Source organism: Mustela nigripes, chromosome 1 (genome assembly GCF_022355385.1).
Source record: "Mustela nigripes isolate SB6536 chromosome 1, MUSNIG.SB6536, whole genome shotgun sequence".
Lineage (NCBI taxonomy): Eukaryota > Metazoa > Chordata > Mammalia > Carnivora > Mustelidae > Mustela > Mustela nigripes.
The window spans coordinates 146,336,498-146,351,430 of record NC_081557.1 but is presented as its reverse complement, the minus strand read 5'-3'; the positions used below and the strand labels follow the sequence as shown (position 1 = coordinate 146,351,430).

Here is a 14,933-nt window from a genome sequence, read left to right as displayed (position 1 = left end):
TTCTTTTTTAAATAAGTGTTGTATCTTAAGTGTATAGACTACAGCCTTGAACAATGTAGTTGCTTTAGAAATACTTGTAAGAAACAATTTGATTTGAATATTAATAGTTAGAGAGAGAGAGAGACAGAAGAACAGGTGAAGTTTGATACCCTTTTGAGTCGGGAGTGTGATATTATTATACCTCTGTTTGGCCTCCTGTTATTTCTCCCTTCCTTGTGAATCTTTGATGTTAACCATGTGGAGGCTGGTGTGGGGGTAGAGTTATATGTTGGGCAGAAGGCATAGTGTTGACTATATAGGAAATTGATTACTAGATTCTTGCTTTTGTGTTTCACTTGTTAATTTCTCAGGCAAAGAGATTTAACTTCGAGGCTTTGTGTAGTTGCTATGATTGTTTCATTATTGTTTACCACACATTTTAGTATAAAAAGTTGAGAGTATAGATAAGAATAAAAACCACTACTGTACTCTATCAGCCTTTAGGGTTTATCTCTTTTTAAAACTTATTTTCCTATTTTTAGTGTGAGTAAAATATTCCTAAGAGAGTCCTTTAGCTTTAGCTCTACCAACTTTAGCTCTACTTTAGCTCTACCAATGCCAAGACCTCTTTCTCACTCTGAAACATGACTCAGTGGCTCTGGCTGGTTCTTGTTATTCAACCTCTCAGTTTTGTTTAGCTTAGAATTTGGGGGCTTCTGTTTTTCATTAGACACATATGTAGCCCACTGGGACAGAAAATTGATCCTTGTCCTTTAGAAGCTCACATCCTTATGGGGGGAGACAAACTTGCAAGTAAGAACATTTTAGTAAATGTCGGTCAGTGTTCTGATAGATGTAAACACAGACATGTCCACCCATAACACTTACAGGGCTTGGGGCAAGGAAGAATCCCATTTGCCATATATCTAAAGATTTGAAATTTATAAATCCAACGAACAGACCATTGCTAAGTAAGATGTGTTCTAGCCTTCTACATCGGTTAATACACCTGTATGGACAGCTTTGAATCTAGAATTATGGGACCCCTTGGAGTTCCACACAGAAGCATGGCTGCAAAAGAAAGTGCTGATTTTTTTAGCTAAATGCCTTCTCTTCCCATTCCTGGCTATCCCCACACTGTGTGGGGCCTCGGAAACCTGCACATGGACACTCTATTCTGAATGTCCAGTATGCATCCATGTGGACACAGTTGGTCTTTAGCCACCTCTCAGCCTGTGGGTACACACTCTAAGTCCTTGGACATGGGCTATAGGCCATATGAATAGAGGATTTTGGGTCAGATTATCTGGAGCATAATCTGGAAAGGATGGATGGGGCCCTAGGTGGGCATATTTACCAGGTCCTGAAGATTCCTCCATTGGGAGGAGGCTCAAAGACGTAGAAAGCTTGGGCCTAGGGCAGGGGTCTCCCAGCATGATCACAGTGGAGTGCAGACACTGGGGACAGGGTACAGCAGGAGTGTAGGGGTAGGCACATAGAAAGAAAGGAGAAAAAAAAAAAAAAAAAAAAAGGCCAGGGAAGACTTCTGAGAGGAAATATCTGAGCTGAAGTTCTGAAGGGGAAGTTAGTCTGATAAATGTGGACAGGCCATTATAAGCTGAGCAATAAGCAGGTGCTCACTTGCAGGGAGGTGACTTGGTATAGTGTGTATGAGGAACTAGAGGGCAAATTCCTCATTGCCAGGGTGGGAATAGGTAGAAGATGACACCTACGTGGTGGATGGAGTCCTGGTCATGAGGACATTGTCTATCTTGCTCAGGAGCCTGGGATTAATCCGTAAATCAAAGGGAACCCTGATAGGCTTCTACTTCTGTAACTACTTGTGGCTTGTGCTGTGATCTTTTCAACTCCTTTGGGCTCAAAGTACTCTGGGGTTTCTGCTTCAGGCTACTAATCCAGTTCCAAAGCAGGAGGGAGCTCCTGTGCCTAGTGTAGGAGCCCTGACTGTGACTCTCTGTTGCCCCCTCTTGGCAGTAGCTGTAGCCTCATTTTTTGGTTCTATCAGAAACTTTTTTTTTTTTTTTAACATTTTATTTACTTGATACAGAGAGAGCAAGAGAGGGAATACAAGCAGGGGAAGTGGGGGAGGGAGAAGCAGACTCCCCATTGAGCAGGGAGCCTGATGTGGGGCTCAATTTCAGGACTCTGGGATCATGACCTGAGCTGAAGGTGGATGCTTAATGATTGAGCCGCTCAGGTGCCCCATACCCAAAACTTTTTGCAAAATTTTGTGCTTCCTTCCCATCCCCCTCAGTGGTGAACTGATTTAATTGAAATATCAATAATAGGGTTTTGACTAGGACAAAATGTTGCGCCTAAAGCTTTACAGTTATACTCATTTTTCCAATTTCTTTTGATGTGATAAAATTATACTACTATTGTATTTTTACAAATGTTTCATTTAAGATAGCTAAGACGGCTGTTGGCATCCAATTCCCCTAAATTAAATTAGTTTTCCTCCATGTATTCTTTCATCAAAGCTCTTGTTCCACCTTTAACCCCCTTCCTTGCAGAACACAACTTATGTAAGATACAAGATAGAGAGTGACCCTTTGGAACTGGTTACTTTGTATCCTCAGAAACTTGTGAATTTTTACATTTCTTTTAAAATTAAAACAGTAAATGCCAGACTGTAGTCAAATTGCAGTTTGTTTTACTGTAATTTAGATTTTTTCCAAAAAGAACAAACTTTTATATATAGCGTAAAAATTCATGCATCAGAAAGACTCAAAAGACTGTTTTTCACTTTGTTCAAGTTTTGTTTCCAGGCATTTAGTGTGTTATGCAGTTGCTGCCACTGCTGTTTTCCAAATGTCAGTTGTGTGCTATGGCCGACAACTATTTTCTTCTGGGTCTGATCAATTTTGCAGGGAACCGTTTTGTTTCTTACATCAATAACAGAGGCTTCGACATTATCAGCTCCAATCTGAAGTTCTTGCTGCATTGTGTCAAAAGAAATTTCTTTATTTTCCACTGCCATTCCCATAAAAGTAAGCAGTCTTACTTTTCCCATATTCTGTTCATTTAATAGACCAAGTGACTCAATGAAGACTTTATTATTCTGCTAAAACTTGACATATGATGCCAATTTAGCACTCACAAAAATGGTGAAAAGATCATGAATAAGCTCACCTTCCAAAATTTTGACTCAAAAATGTGATTTTAAAAAGAAATGCATTTGGATCTTTCAATGCTTGTGCAATACACCTGTGGGCATCAAGTCAAGCCTGGGAAGCGTCATCCTCTGTATAACTTCCTAGCAATTCCACCGTGACTTTTGAAACAGCATGACTTTTCTTACAATCCACAAATGCCTCGTAAAGGAGTTTTTATAAAGGTGAGGTTCCAGTCAGAAATCCATTTTCTAACTCAATCCAGCTCAGTTGGAATATACTGGATGGCTCCACAAGGTGCTGCCACTTTAATGAGGCTGCAGTATACGGTGTATCTAACGGGACTGTTCTTACCCATCCCATGGCAAAAGTTGATTAGCAATTGTGGTCTTAGAGATGGGTGTTCAACTGCCCGAAATGTGACCAGCTTTTCACACAGGCTTTCAGTCAGAGCTCCTTGCTTGTCCGTTTCTGGGATCAGTAGGAGAGACACCATGCTGTTCATTCACACTTTCAACATCTTTATCATCTTCCTTCAGACATACATCACAGGCTTCAATGTTTTGAGCTAAATCGACACGAAGTCCACCTTCTGAGTTCTAATCTGAAATTTCAGGTCCTTTAGATTTCAGATAAGCTTGAAGCTCAGCAGCCTGATCTTCCTCACTGATGTCTATGAAGGCCAGGACGCTCATGTTGAAAGCCCGGGTATGGCGCTCGCACCACTCAACGTTTTGTGCTTTTATTATATTTCCTCCTCTTCTCTTTTTTTCCCTAGACAATTTCTGGCATAATAATATATCTATGCACAGACCTATTAATCTATCCATTAGGTGTTTAAAAATGCTCACATGCTCCCACTTCCTTTCCTGAAATGTTTTTTTTTTTTTTTTAAACCAGAATGTATATCAAAGAAGTGCATTGATTTGGATTTTCACCTGTTTTGGTTACTGATGTATCCCACATACTTATGTTGGCCATGCATGAAGAAACACCCATAAATGGTGAAACAACCTTCTGTCCTTTTTGCTTGACCTGAAGGTTTCTATTTGGCCTCCAAAACTTGTGTCAAGACTTCATCCCCAGCAAGACTTTGCTAACTCCACAGTGGGATAGTTGCTCTATGTCGGATTGGCACAGCACTTGGCATTTGCCTTAAAGTTGACTTACTTGAATTTCCTGTTTAGGCCCCTATGCTCAGAGTGTCCTGCTATGTTCTAAGTCTTCTTGTTTACCTCTGTCTCTTCATTTCTTAGCCAGCTCTCAGAACACACTAAGTTAATGAATGTCTGTGAATGGATATTTACCGTGATATCTCCTCTGATCTGACAGGCCAAATGCCCATGTAACTTTGACTTTGGTGTCTCAAAGACACCTCAGTGCATGCTTTTACCCTAGATTTTCACACGGCTCACTCTACTCAACGTCATCTAGCACCCTGTCAAAAAATACACTCTAGGTTTTATTGTGGTTATAGCTACATGAAATTTTATTGAATTCTCAAAATGACCCTGGCATATAATTGACATCAGTAAATGCTTGTGAATCAATGGACACTAAATCACAGTTCCTTAGAGAACTGTTTATGTCTTCCATTGTTCTAATCAGAATGAATGTCACTAACCTCCACCCAGTTACTCAGACCTGAAAGTAAGCAATTGTTCTTTCTTGTGCTTAATTTTTTAAATTTGTTAAAATAAGGTACAACTAACATTTCTGGAACACAAAACCACAATTTGTTCAGTTTGAGGAGTTTTGACAATAGTTTACCAATGTAAGGTAAGATAGAGAACATTCCCCATCACACCACAAAATTCTATCATGTTCTTTTCCAGTTAATCTGCTCCCTAGAATAGGAGTATATACACTCTGGAAATTGACAAATGCCATAGCCTAGGGTCCCCCTCATCCCTGCCCACCTTCCTGCAAAGCTGATTGTTTAGGTGTTTACCTGCACACTTGTTCTTCAGGTACTTTTCAGCTCTACCAAAGTATCCTCCCTGCATAGGAGAGTCTTTGGCTACATAATAGGTTACCAATCAATATTTGTTGAATGAGAGAATAATTCAGTGCCCTGGGCACTCCAACCCCTCAACATGGCTTTTTGCTCTTTATCACCTAACTCTCTTTACTCTTTCACAAGAGAGGCATTGGACGTAGCCTGTTTAGTCTTTTTGAGTGGGCTGTAGAAATTAAAAAAAAAAAATCATGTTTGTACTCATAATTGTTATTTCTTTTTGGATGGCCTACGGAACCAGGTATGCTCTCATCCCCTACCCCAAACTTGCTGGTTCTTCTGAGTTCAGATTGCTTCTTGGGGCAGATCAGATGACCCAGCATGAAACAAATGGGACCTGACAGAAGGTAGTGCATATATACCAACAGAAAAAGAACACATAAAAATTTTCATGGGGGTGCACTTATGAATGGAAATTACTTCAAGTTCCATTTCTGCCAAAAAATGGATTCAAGCTCTTTTGAAATTATTTTCTTTATCATGTGGAGAATGTACTGTGGAGAACAGTTCAGTGGTGACCCACTTGTTAATCGCTGCCTGTGTGGAAGCAAGTGTGATGTAGCTCTTGGTTTTTCAAATTTAGACATCTCGTGCTACCATTATAATTTTTGCCATGATATCATGTGGTAATTACATCATTATTTGTAATAGTTACCATTTTTCTTTAAATTGAACAACTTTCAAAAACTCAAATAAATTTATTTAAAAGACATCTTGTATCATTCCTTTAAATACAAAACAGCTTATTACCCCTCAAGTTCACATTAAACCTGAACATAGGAAATGCTCATCTATGTGAATCATCTCATGTGCTGTCAGTGGTATTCCTAGCACACTTTGGGAAAAAAAGTAATAACATAAAAAGAGCTCAGATTTTGGAATGATCTACATTTGATTTGGTATCTTTGATTTCCCAGAAGGGGAGGTTAGAGACTTAGATTCTTTATCTGTAAAATGCATATCCCTGATTTACAGGAGAGACTAGTAAGTAAGATGATGGACAGAACCCAATGACCAAAGGGTGGAACTCAGAGGAGATCCTGCGTAGATCCGTTTCTCTTTACATTTATTATTGGCCATTATTACTGGCTCAATCATCTCTTTTGGTTATTACTTAAGACATATTGTTATCAAGGTACAATTTTTATACAGTAAAATGCATAACTTGTATTGATCAGCATTTTTTCATTGTTGGTTCTGGACTTGCTTGCTCTTTGAATTAGATGTCTAAATATCTAAACTGTGCTATCATTTTCTACACGTTTGATTTGAGGAGTATCACAACTTCTGTGTCTCATTATTCATACATACTCAGGACGCTGAGTGTATCTGAGTTAAAAGTACTGTTTACAGTTGCGAAGTACTGCCCAGGCAATCTTGTTAGTGATGTTTTCCCTATCATTCTTATTATCATATAAGACTAGGGTTCTCCCAATCCATGAGCATGAAATGCTCTTCCATCTTTTTGTGCCTTCTTCAATTCCTTTCATGAGTGTTCTGTAGTTCCTCTAGTACAGATCCTTTACCTCTTTGGTTAAGTTTATTCCCAGGTATCTTATGATTCTTGGTGCTATAGTAAATGGAATTGATTCTCTAATTTCCCTTTCTATATTTTTTACTGTTAGTGTATAAGAAAGCAACTGATTTCTATCATTGATTTTTATATCCTGCCACATTACTGAATTGCTGTATGAGTTCTAGGAGTTTGGAGGTAGAGTCTTTTGGATTTTCCATATAAAGTATCATGTCGTCTGCAAAGAGAGAGAGTTTGACTTCTTTGCCAATTTGAATACCTTTTATTTCTCTTTGTTGTCTGATTGCTGTTGCTAGGACTTCTAGTACTATGTTGAATAACAGTGGCGAGAGTGGATATCCTTGTTGTGTTCCTGATGTCAATGGGAAGGTTGTCAGCTTTTCCCCATTGAGGATGATATTCGCTGTGGGTTTTTCATAGGTAGATTTTATGAAGTTGAGAAATGTTCCCTCTATCCCTATACTTTGAATTGTTTAAATTAGGAATGGATGGTGAATCTTGTCAAATACTTTTTCTGCATCAATTGAGAGGACCATGTGGTTATTCTCTCTTCTCTTATTGATTTATTCTATTGCATTGATTGATTTGTGAATGTTGAACCACCCTTGCATCCCATAGATAAATCCCACCTGGTCATGGTGGATAATCTTTTTAATGCACTGTTGGATCCTATTAGCTAGGATCTTGTTGAGAATATTGGCATCCATATTCATGAGGGATGTTGGTGTCAAATTTTCCTTTTTGGTGGGGTCTTTGCCTGGTTTGGGGATCAGGGTAATGCTGGCTTCATAAAAAGAGTTTGGAAGTTTTCCTTCTGTTTCTATTTTTTGAAATAGCTTCAGGAGAATTGGTATTATTTCTTCTTTGAATGTTTGGTAGAATTCTCCAAGGAATCCATCAGGTCCTGGACTCTATGTTTTTTGGGAGGTTTTTGATCACTGCTTCAATCTTGTCACTAGATATTGGTCTATTCAGGTTGTCAATTTCTTCCTGATTCAGTCTTGGTAGTTTATAGGTTTCCAAGAATGTATCCATTTCGTCTAGGTTGCTTAACTTATTGGCATATAACTGTTGATAGTAATTTCTGATGATTGTTTCTATTTCCTTGGCGTTATGATCTCTCCCTTTTCATTCATAATTTTATTAATTAGGGTCCTCTCTCTTTTCTTTTTGGATTAGTTTGGCCAATGGTTTATTGGTCTTATTGATTCTTTCAAAAACCAGCTGTTAGTTTTGTTGATGTGTTCTACTGTATCTCTAGTTTCTATCTCACTGAACTCTGATCTAATCTTGATTATTTCCCTTCTTGTGTGTGGGGTTGGCTTAATTTGCTGTTAATTTTCCAGTTCCTTAAGATGTAAAGAGAGCTTGTGTATTCTGATCTTTCAGTTTTTTTGAGGGAGGCTTGGATGGCTATGTACCCCAATGTTCATAGCAGCAATGGCCAGAGTCGCCAAACTGTGGAAAGAAAGAAGATGTCCTTCAACGGATGAATGGATAAAGAAGGTATGGTCCATATATGCAATGGAGTATTATGCCTCCATCAGAAAGGATGAATACCCAACTTTTGTATCAACATGGACGGGACTAGAAGAGATTATGCTGAGTGAAATAAATCAAGCAGACAGAGTCAATTATCATATGGTTTCACTTACTTGTGGAGTGTAAAGAATAACATGGAAGACAATGGAAGATGGAGAGGAGAAGTGAATTGGGGGAAATCAGAGGGAGAGACAAATCATGAGAGACTGTGGACTCTGAGAAAGAAACTGAGAGTTTTGGAGGGGAGGTGGGTGGAGGGTTGGGTGAGCCAGGTGGTGGGCATTAGGGAGGGCACGTATTGCATGGAGCTCTGGGTGTGGTGCATAAACAATGAATTTTGGAACACTGGAAAAAAAAAAAGACTGAGGTTCTCTGACTTGGACAGATCTGTAATTTGTTATCCACACCTTACTCAGGACTGCAGCACAGCTTTGGTCCACAGGAACCACTTAGCAATCATCGACCTGCAATTCAAAATCAGCAGCGCGCTGCAGGCAGGCTCAGAAGTGTAAAACCATCACCTGAGGCTTGCTGATTTGTGCTTCTGCCTCAAATTGCAAAAAATTAGCAATTAGCCAACTTTGGGGAATTTATACAGCTGGGGTTTAAGTCATGATCAATAAAAAGTAGAAATCAGGAATTATGATCAAAGGAACCATGCTTAGATACCAGGCTGCCTACTACTAGCCTAAGCCATCCATCAACAAATTCATCGTTTATTTACCATGTCCTTGGCCATTCTGGTGCCAGCCTGACAAAACCCTCCCTGGCCATACCAGGGCTCAACTGCCTGTCTTCTCTGAGGTTTGCATTTGTGGGCTCTCTGTGCTGTTCTTCCCATCACCATCACTCCTCTTTGGTGACTCACGTCCTTCACGTTGGCAGTGGGCATCCCTGGGAAGGAAGGAGTCTTCCCTTCTTTCTTCCTTCCTTCTACTCTTTTGTTGGGAGTATGCTTTGTTTCTGTAAGTTTGCTTTGTTACCTCTAACGGGCCACATACAACAATGGTCAAGTCAGTGGAATCCTGAGGAAGACAACATTCCCACTTAACGTGAGAAAGAACTTTCTTGAAGTCAGAAATGTCTAACAAGTTGGCTGCCCCAAGAAAATGAAGATGCTCCAAATAAGTATAGTCAAGCAAAAGATACACAATCATCTGACAGTGATGTGACATGTAAATAGAGATTGAAAAGTTCAGAAGGGCAGTTAGACTAGTTGAGCTCCAAGTATCATTATAAATAGATTCTATGATTCTATGCATAGCAAAGAAGTACCCCAAACAGTTACCAGCACAAAGGATAAATAGAGTTGGAGAAATGAGATCTACAAGCCTAAATAGTTAGTGAATAGGCTCTTGGTGAAAACAAGTGTTGTCCAGTGGCATACTAACAGAGCACAGAGTTGACCTGGGTTATGTTAGTTATTTACTTAAAACTCCGTCAGTATGGAGAGTGGGCCATTATGCTGCCATTACTGCTCAGGTTAAGCTACAACTCAAGTAGTCACTGGCTTAGCTGGTCTTCCAATCATGAAACCTGTATTTCAGGGTTAGCTTTTATAAATGCTTCTGTTATTCAAAGCAACAGAGGACTTGTGAAGACCACAAATCTTGATATCAGACTTACTCAGTTTGAATCCTGGCTCTGCTATTTACTAGTTGTAAGATCCCAGGAATTTAACTTTTATGCACTTCAGTGGAAGAGTCTGTAGAATGGGGATTTAAAAAGGGAAAGGGGGTTATTAGTGACCACTTTAAAGGCTGATAAGAGGATTAGTGAGTTGGTAAGTTTATAGGGTCTAGACCAGTATCTGCTGCAGAGAAGAGCTATATGAATGTTAAATTAAAAATTTATGAGCATTCTGGGTGCCTGGGTGGCTCGGTCATTGGGCATCTGCTTTCGACTCAGTTCATGATCCCAGGGTCCTGGGACTGAGCATGCATTGGGCTCCCTGCTTGGTGGGAAGCCTACTTCGCCCTCTTCCATTCCTCCTATTTGTGTTCCCTCTCTTGCTGTGTCTCTCTCTGTCAAATAAATAAATAAAATCTTTAAAAAAATTTATGAGTGCTCAATAACTCACTAAATGTCAGAAATGGGTTCTTAATGGTAAAATTAAATGTATCCTAACTGTATGGATTGATTAACATAACTTAGGGACACTCTACTCTTCTGCCTGTGCAAACACAGGATGCAAGTCCTAGCAAGGTGAGTAGGAATGACTCCAAGATCTAATCCTCAATTATCTTGCATCCATTAATTGAGTCCGAGGATTGTGATTTTCTGAAAGTAACTGTAAGGGACACAGAATCCTTCCTCTGAAATAGTATCATTTTCTCTTGGTTAAACATTGAAGGTACAGTGGTAATTAGAACACAGAAAGCATAAAGAACTGGAATTCATGAAACTTGCAAACAGAAGGCATAAACAGGTGTCTGCCTGCTTGCTAGTGAATATTTGTTTAATAAATGTATTTAGGTGACAGAATTTGGTCCGAGACTCACTTTCATTGTAACCCAGTACAGAGGTCATGGGGGAGAAGCTGGCTCTCCCCCATATCACATTTTAGACTAGGATTACATACAACAGTCATCTGTCCTCAGAATTGTGCCTGGCCAAATGGAATGGGTTCCGTTCACCACCAAAGGACAGCAGACAAGAGTACATCAAGGAACAATGGTTCGGTCTGATCCTCTGACTCCAGTAATTCAAAAGGATCTAGGGAGACAATAGCAGAGGGTGAAAGGTGACCCTCTGGGAATGAATGGAACCCAGGAGCCGCAGTGTTTCAGATAGGAAGGAAAGCAGGAGAGGCTTAGGAATTAGTGTATGAGGCTTAGGAACAAGAAGGGTGGATAGAAGGGGTGATGTCAGAGTAGGGAGAGGTTAGAAGTGAAGGGAATTTTTTGGGCTAGCTGGACATACTTTTCTCCCTGGTATGGCTCCTTCAACACTTCACATAGATGTTCTTTGCACATCACCAGGGACCTCCTAGATCCCAGAGCTGGCAACCTTTACTTCAGTTGTTCCCTTTGTCTTCCTTTCTGAACATTTGACCTGTGCGTTACCTTTTTTTTTTTTTTTTTTTTTTTTTTGTAAGATGCCTTGCACAAAGGCAGAGATGCCAGCCTTGGGAGGGTTGGGGCTGGAGATCCAGATTTGGAAAAGGACTGTTGATGGCAAGGGCTTAGATCCCTGGGAAGATGCTGGAATGCAGATGCAGAGAACCATGATGGAACCTTGGAGAATGGTGCATTTAGGGGGCTGGAGGAGAAATGGACAGGGGCAGTGATCAGTAGACAGGAATGGAATCAGGTCACTCAGCGAGAGAAGACGATGGGCATTCTGGGTGCTCTGTTTGCAGGTCGCCCTGGGAGTAGCCAGAGCTGAGAGGTGTGTCTCGGTGTGCTTGCAGAGAGAAGGGGGAGGACAGTGACTAAAACTGTGGGAAGCTGTGGGAGTACAGGAAACACATCAACTGCCTACCAATTTATTACTTCCATGGATGGATCCACCTAGAAAATATCGATGATTCACTGCAATAATGATTTTCCTTGTCTTCCTCTGTTTTCTTTTTTATCTTTTCCTGTAGTTCCTCTAGTCCCTGCTTCATAGATAAATTGAATCACAAAACGATGGAAACTGAGTATCTCTTCTTGACAAAGCAGAAGTCCTGTTGCCATGGGACTTCTTGCAGTTTTCTATTATGAGAATTATTATAAAGATATGTGTGCAAGAAGAACAGATAAAAAGTCTCAATCAAAATGAATATGTAATCACATTTTTTTTAAACACTATCTTCTAATGAGTGGGAAATGTTTGCATTTTAAGCATCTGGAATTAAAACTGCTTGGCTTAACCTATGCTGTGTTTCTTTTTGCAGACTCTGGACACTCCACATTGGTAACCTTCCTTCCATCTCTGAATCGAACATAAAGGACAATACTCTGGTGAATGGAGTCATTTGTCCATCCAGCAGGTGTTTTTACCAGAAGCCTCTCATGTGCTGCTGAGTGTCTTAGACACTAGAGATACCAGTGGTAAAAGGAACAAAAAATGCCCCTCCCTTCATGGAACTTAAATTCTGGCTCTTTGGCCAAGATCACATAGACAACAAGTTTTAATTTATCAGCTCTTTTCACTTTGGTAAAATTTTTATTTTTAAATCTATCGGCCTCAGTTTTGTCAACTAAACTAGGAAGATTATATACTTTGAACACAAGTAAAACTCAACGAATGCGTTTAAGTCCGGGGACGATGTATGCAAAAATGCTTTGAAAACTAGAAAGCAACATAAATCATTTAAGTCATACATTATTAGGGGGTGGACCACTTTGGAAGACCCTTGGCCTGTGACTTTTATGCTGTTCACCTTTGGAGGAGGGACAGTGTTATCTGACTGATAAACTCTTCTCTGTTTCTAGTGACCACTGGGGATTCACTGGCATTGCCCACTGGGAAACCCAGTTCCAGAAGCTTCACCCCTTGAAAACTTATTTGGTTTACTTGGTTTATACCAGTATAGAGAGTCTTGAGTAAACTTTTAAACTCCTGAGTCTGCCCTTTAGGATATTTATAAAAAACTAAAATTCCTTTTTAACATAAATCTTGTTTTTTTAAATAGTTAACATTTTTTTAAGGATTTTATTTATTTATTTGAGAGCCAGAGTGAGCAAGAGAGAAAGAGCACAGGAGTTTGGCATAGGCAGAGGGAGAAGCAGGCTCCCTGTTGAGCACAGAGTCCAATGTGGAACTTGATCTTAGGACCCTGGGATCATGACCAGAGCTGAAGGCAGAGACTTAACTGACTGAGCCACCTAGGCGCCCCTACATTTATTTATTTATTAAAAACTTTCTGTCATCATCATGTTTAACCCTTTTCATTACAGCAAAATGATGGGAACTTTTCCACTATGCTGCTCTGCAAAGCTAATCAGATCCTGGTTGTTTTATTGGAATGTGTGTGCTTAGCTGAGGTCCTCAAGATCTATAGAGCAATAAAAAGGAGATCATCATTTCATTGTCCTCTTATGTGCTGGGTGGATATTGGACCTGTTTCAGGCAGAATGATCACTTTGGGGCTGTAAGTTCTGGGAAAACAATTACATAATGCCTTCTAGTGTTTGTAAATAATATCCATGTAAAATCTAAGGAATATTTTGGTTTCCATAGTGAAATTAAATCCAAAAAAAGGATAAGGTGAAGCCTGAGTAGTGTGTAGAAGGTACTGTAATGTTGTAGTCACAGGTCCAATTGTAAAACCAGCAACAACATTAGTATCATCAACCCACATCTTCTTGAGGGAAGGAAATGATGGAAAACACTCCAATGTTCAAGACTTTTAAAAGTGATTTTAGTATGAGGTGCCTGTGGCCTGATGACTTACTGTAATTTTTTAAAATTTTATAACATTAAAATTTTAAAAAATTATAAAGTATTTTAAAATATAAAATATATTTATTTTAAAATAAATATAAAGTATTTTAAAATTTTATAACATTAAAATTTTAAAAAATTATAAAGTTAAAAAAAATTCAAGTAGAAAGTAGAAAAGGAAAGCCATTTAAAGTTCCCCTACCTTGAGATAACTACAATAACATTTCATACCTTAAATTTTACTTAAATATATGACACATGCTGGGTTTTTTGGACATGACATCTTAAACCGTTTTTTATGTCCTCTCCCCCCCTTGTCATTTTTAACTGCCATGTGGCATCTCTCCATATCTTCCTCAGTGCCTATCATCATATAGAAACCCACATTACGGGGCACTTTTAAAAGTTATTGTTTTATGAAATCAGAATTCATTATATATGCATCTCTCCATATTGCTTCTGTAAGCCAATAATAAGTTGTGGAAATTCCCTCAAGTTATGTGGTATAGATAGAGCTCACTCTTTTAAAAGGCTACCTACTATTTCATAAACCACAATCCCTTCATTCATTTTCCCACTGATGATTCACCCTTTTGTTTTTGGGTTTCACCCCTATCAAGAGGGCTGCCATCCATTTTCTTTTTTCCTTTTACATATGTCTTTATTTGATGCTTTTCTGTCTGCAGTCAGATTCCAAGAGGTGAGATGGATTGTACCATGAAGACTTGGGAATGGAGAGGTAATTCAGCAAAATGCAATGTGCTTTCTGGAAGGGGTATGAGTGATACAACAAATGACAAAAATGGTCAGGCAGACTTTAGAAGGTATCTTTCATGCTGTGAACATTGCATGTGCTCTAAAAATGCATATTGATAAATGGAATGAATGCGTGAAGTGGCAATTGCACAACCCTTTCTTTTCTTTATGGTTTTAAGTCCATTTCAGTGAAGCGATAAAAACAGACTGTGCTGGTTCTTCTGTGGTATAAACCTTGCTCCAGTTACCCATCGAGTTTAGTGATCTGGAGGTGACTGGCCCATTAATTTGTTGCCATTTCTGGTTGCATTTTATATACTTTAATACTAATTTTTCTTGCTGATAACCTGTCTTGGATGTCCAAGTCCTCCCAGACATTGCATCTTCAGCCATTTGTATTCTCTCTCTGATTTCTAGCACACAATTTTAGTGCTGCCATGAGAAATGTATTTTCCCAAAGGTGCCTTTCCTTTTACTTCTGTTCCATTTTGTTCCAGTTCTGACTGTAAATTCTCCAGACAGCTGCCAGAAATCTGCAGGGCAGAAGCCTTTAGTTGTGTGATGGCCACCGTCCATATTTTTCCTTCAAATATTTGCA

The 14,933-nt window shown here is 39.3% G+C and overlaps 1 pseudogene; it reads right to left on the bottom strand.

Moving 5' to 3' along the window:
- Window positions 1–2,710: 2,710 nt before the first annotated feature.
- Window positions 2,711–3,808, bottom strand: LOC132013862 (eukaryotic translation initiation factor 3 subunit M-like; annotated as a pseudogene).
- Window positions 3,809–14,933: the final 11,125 nt, after the last annotated feature.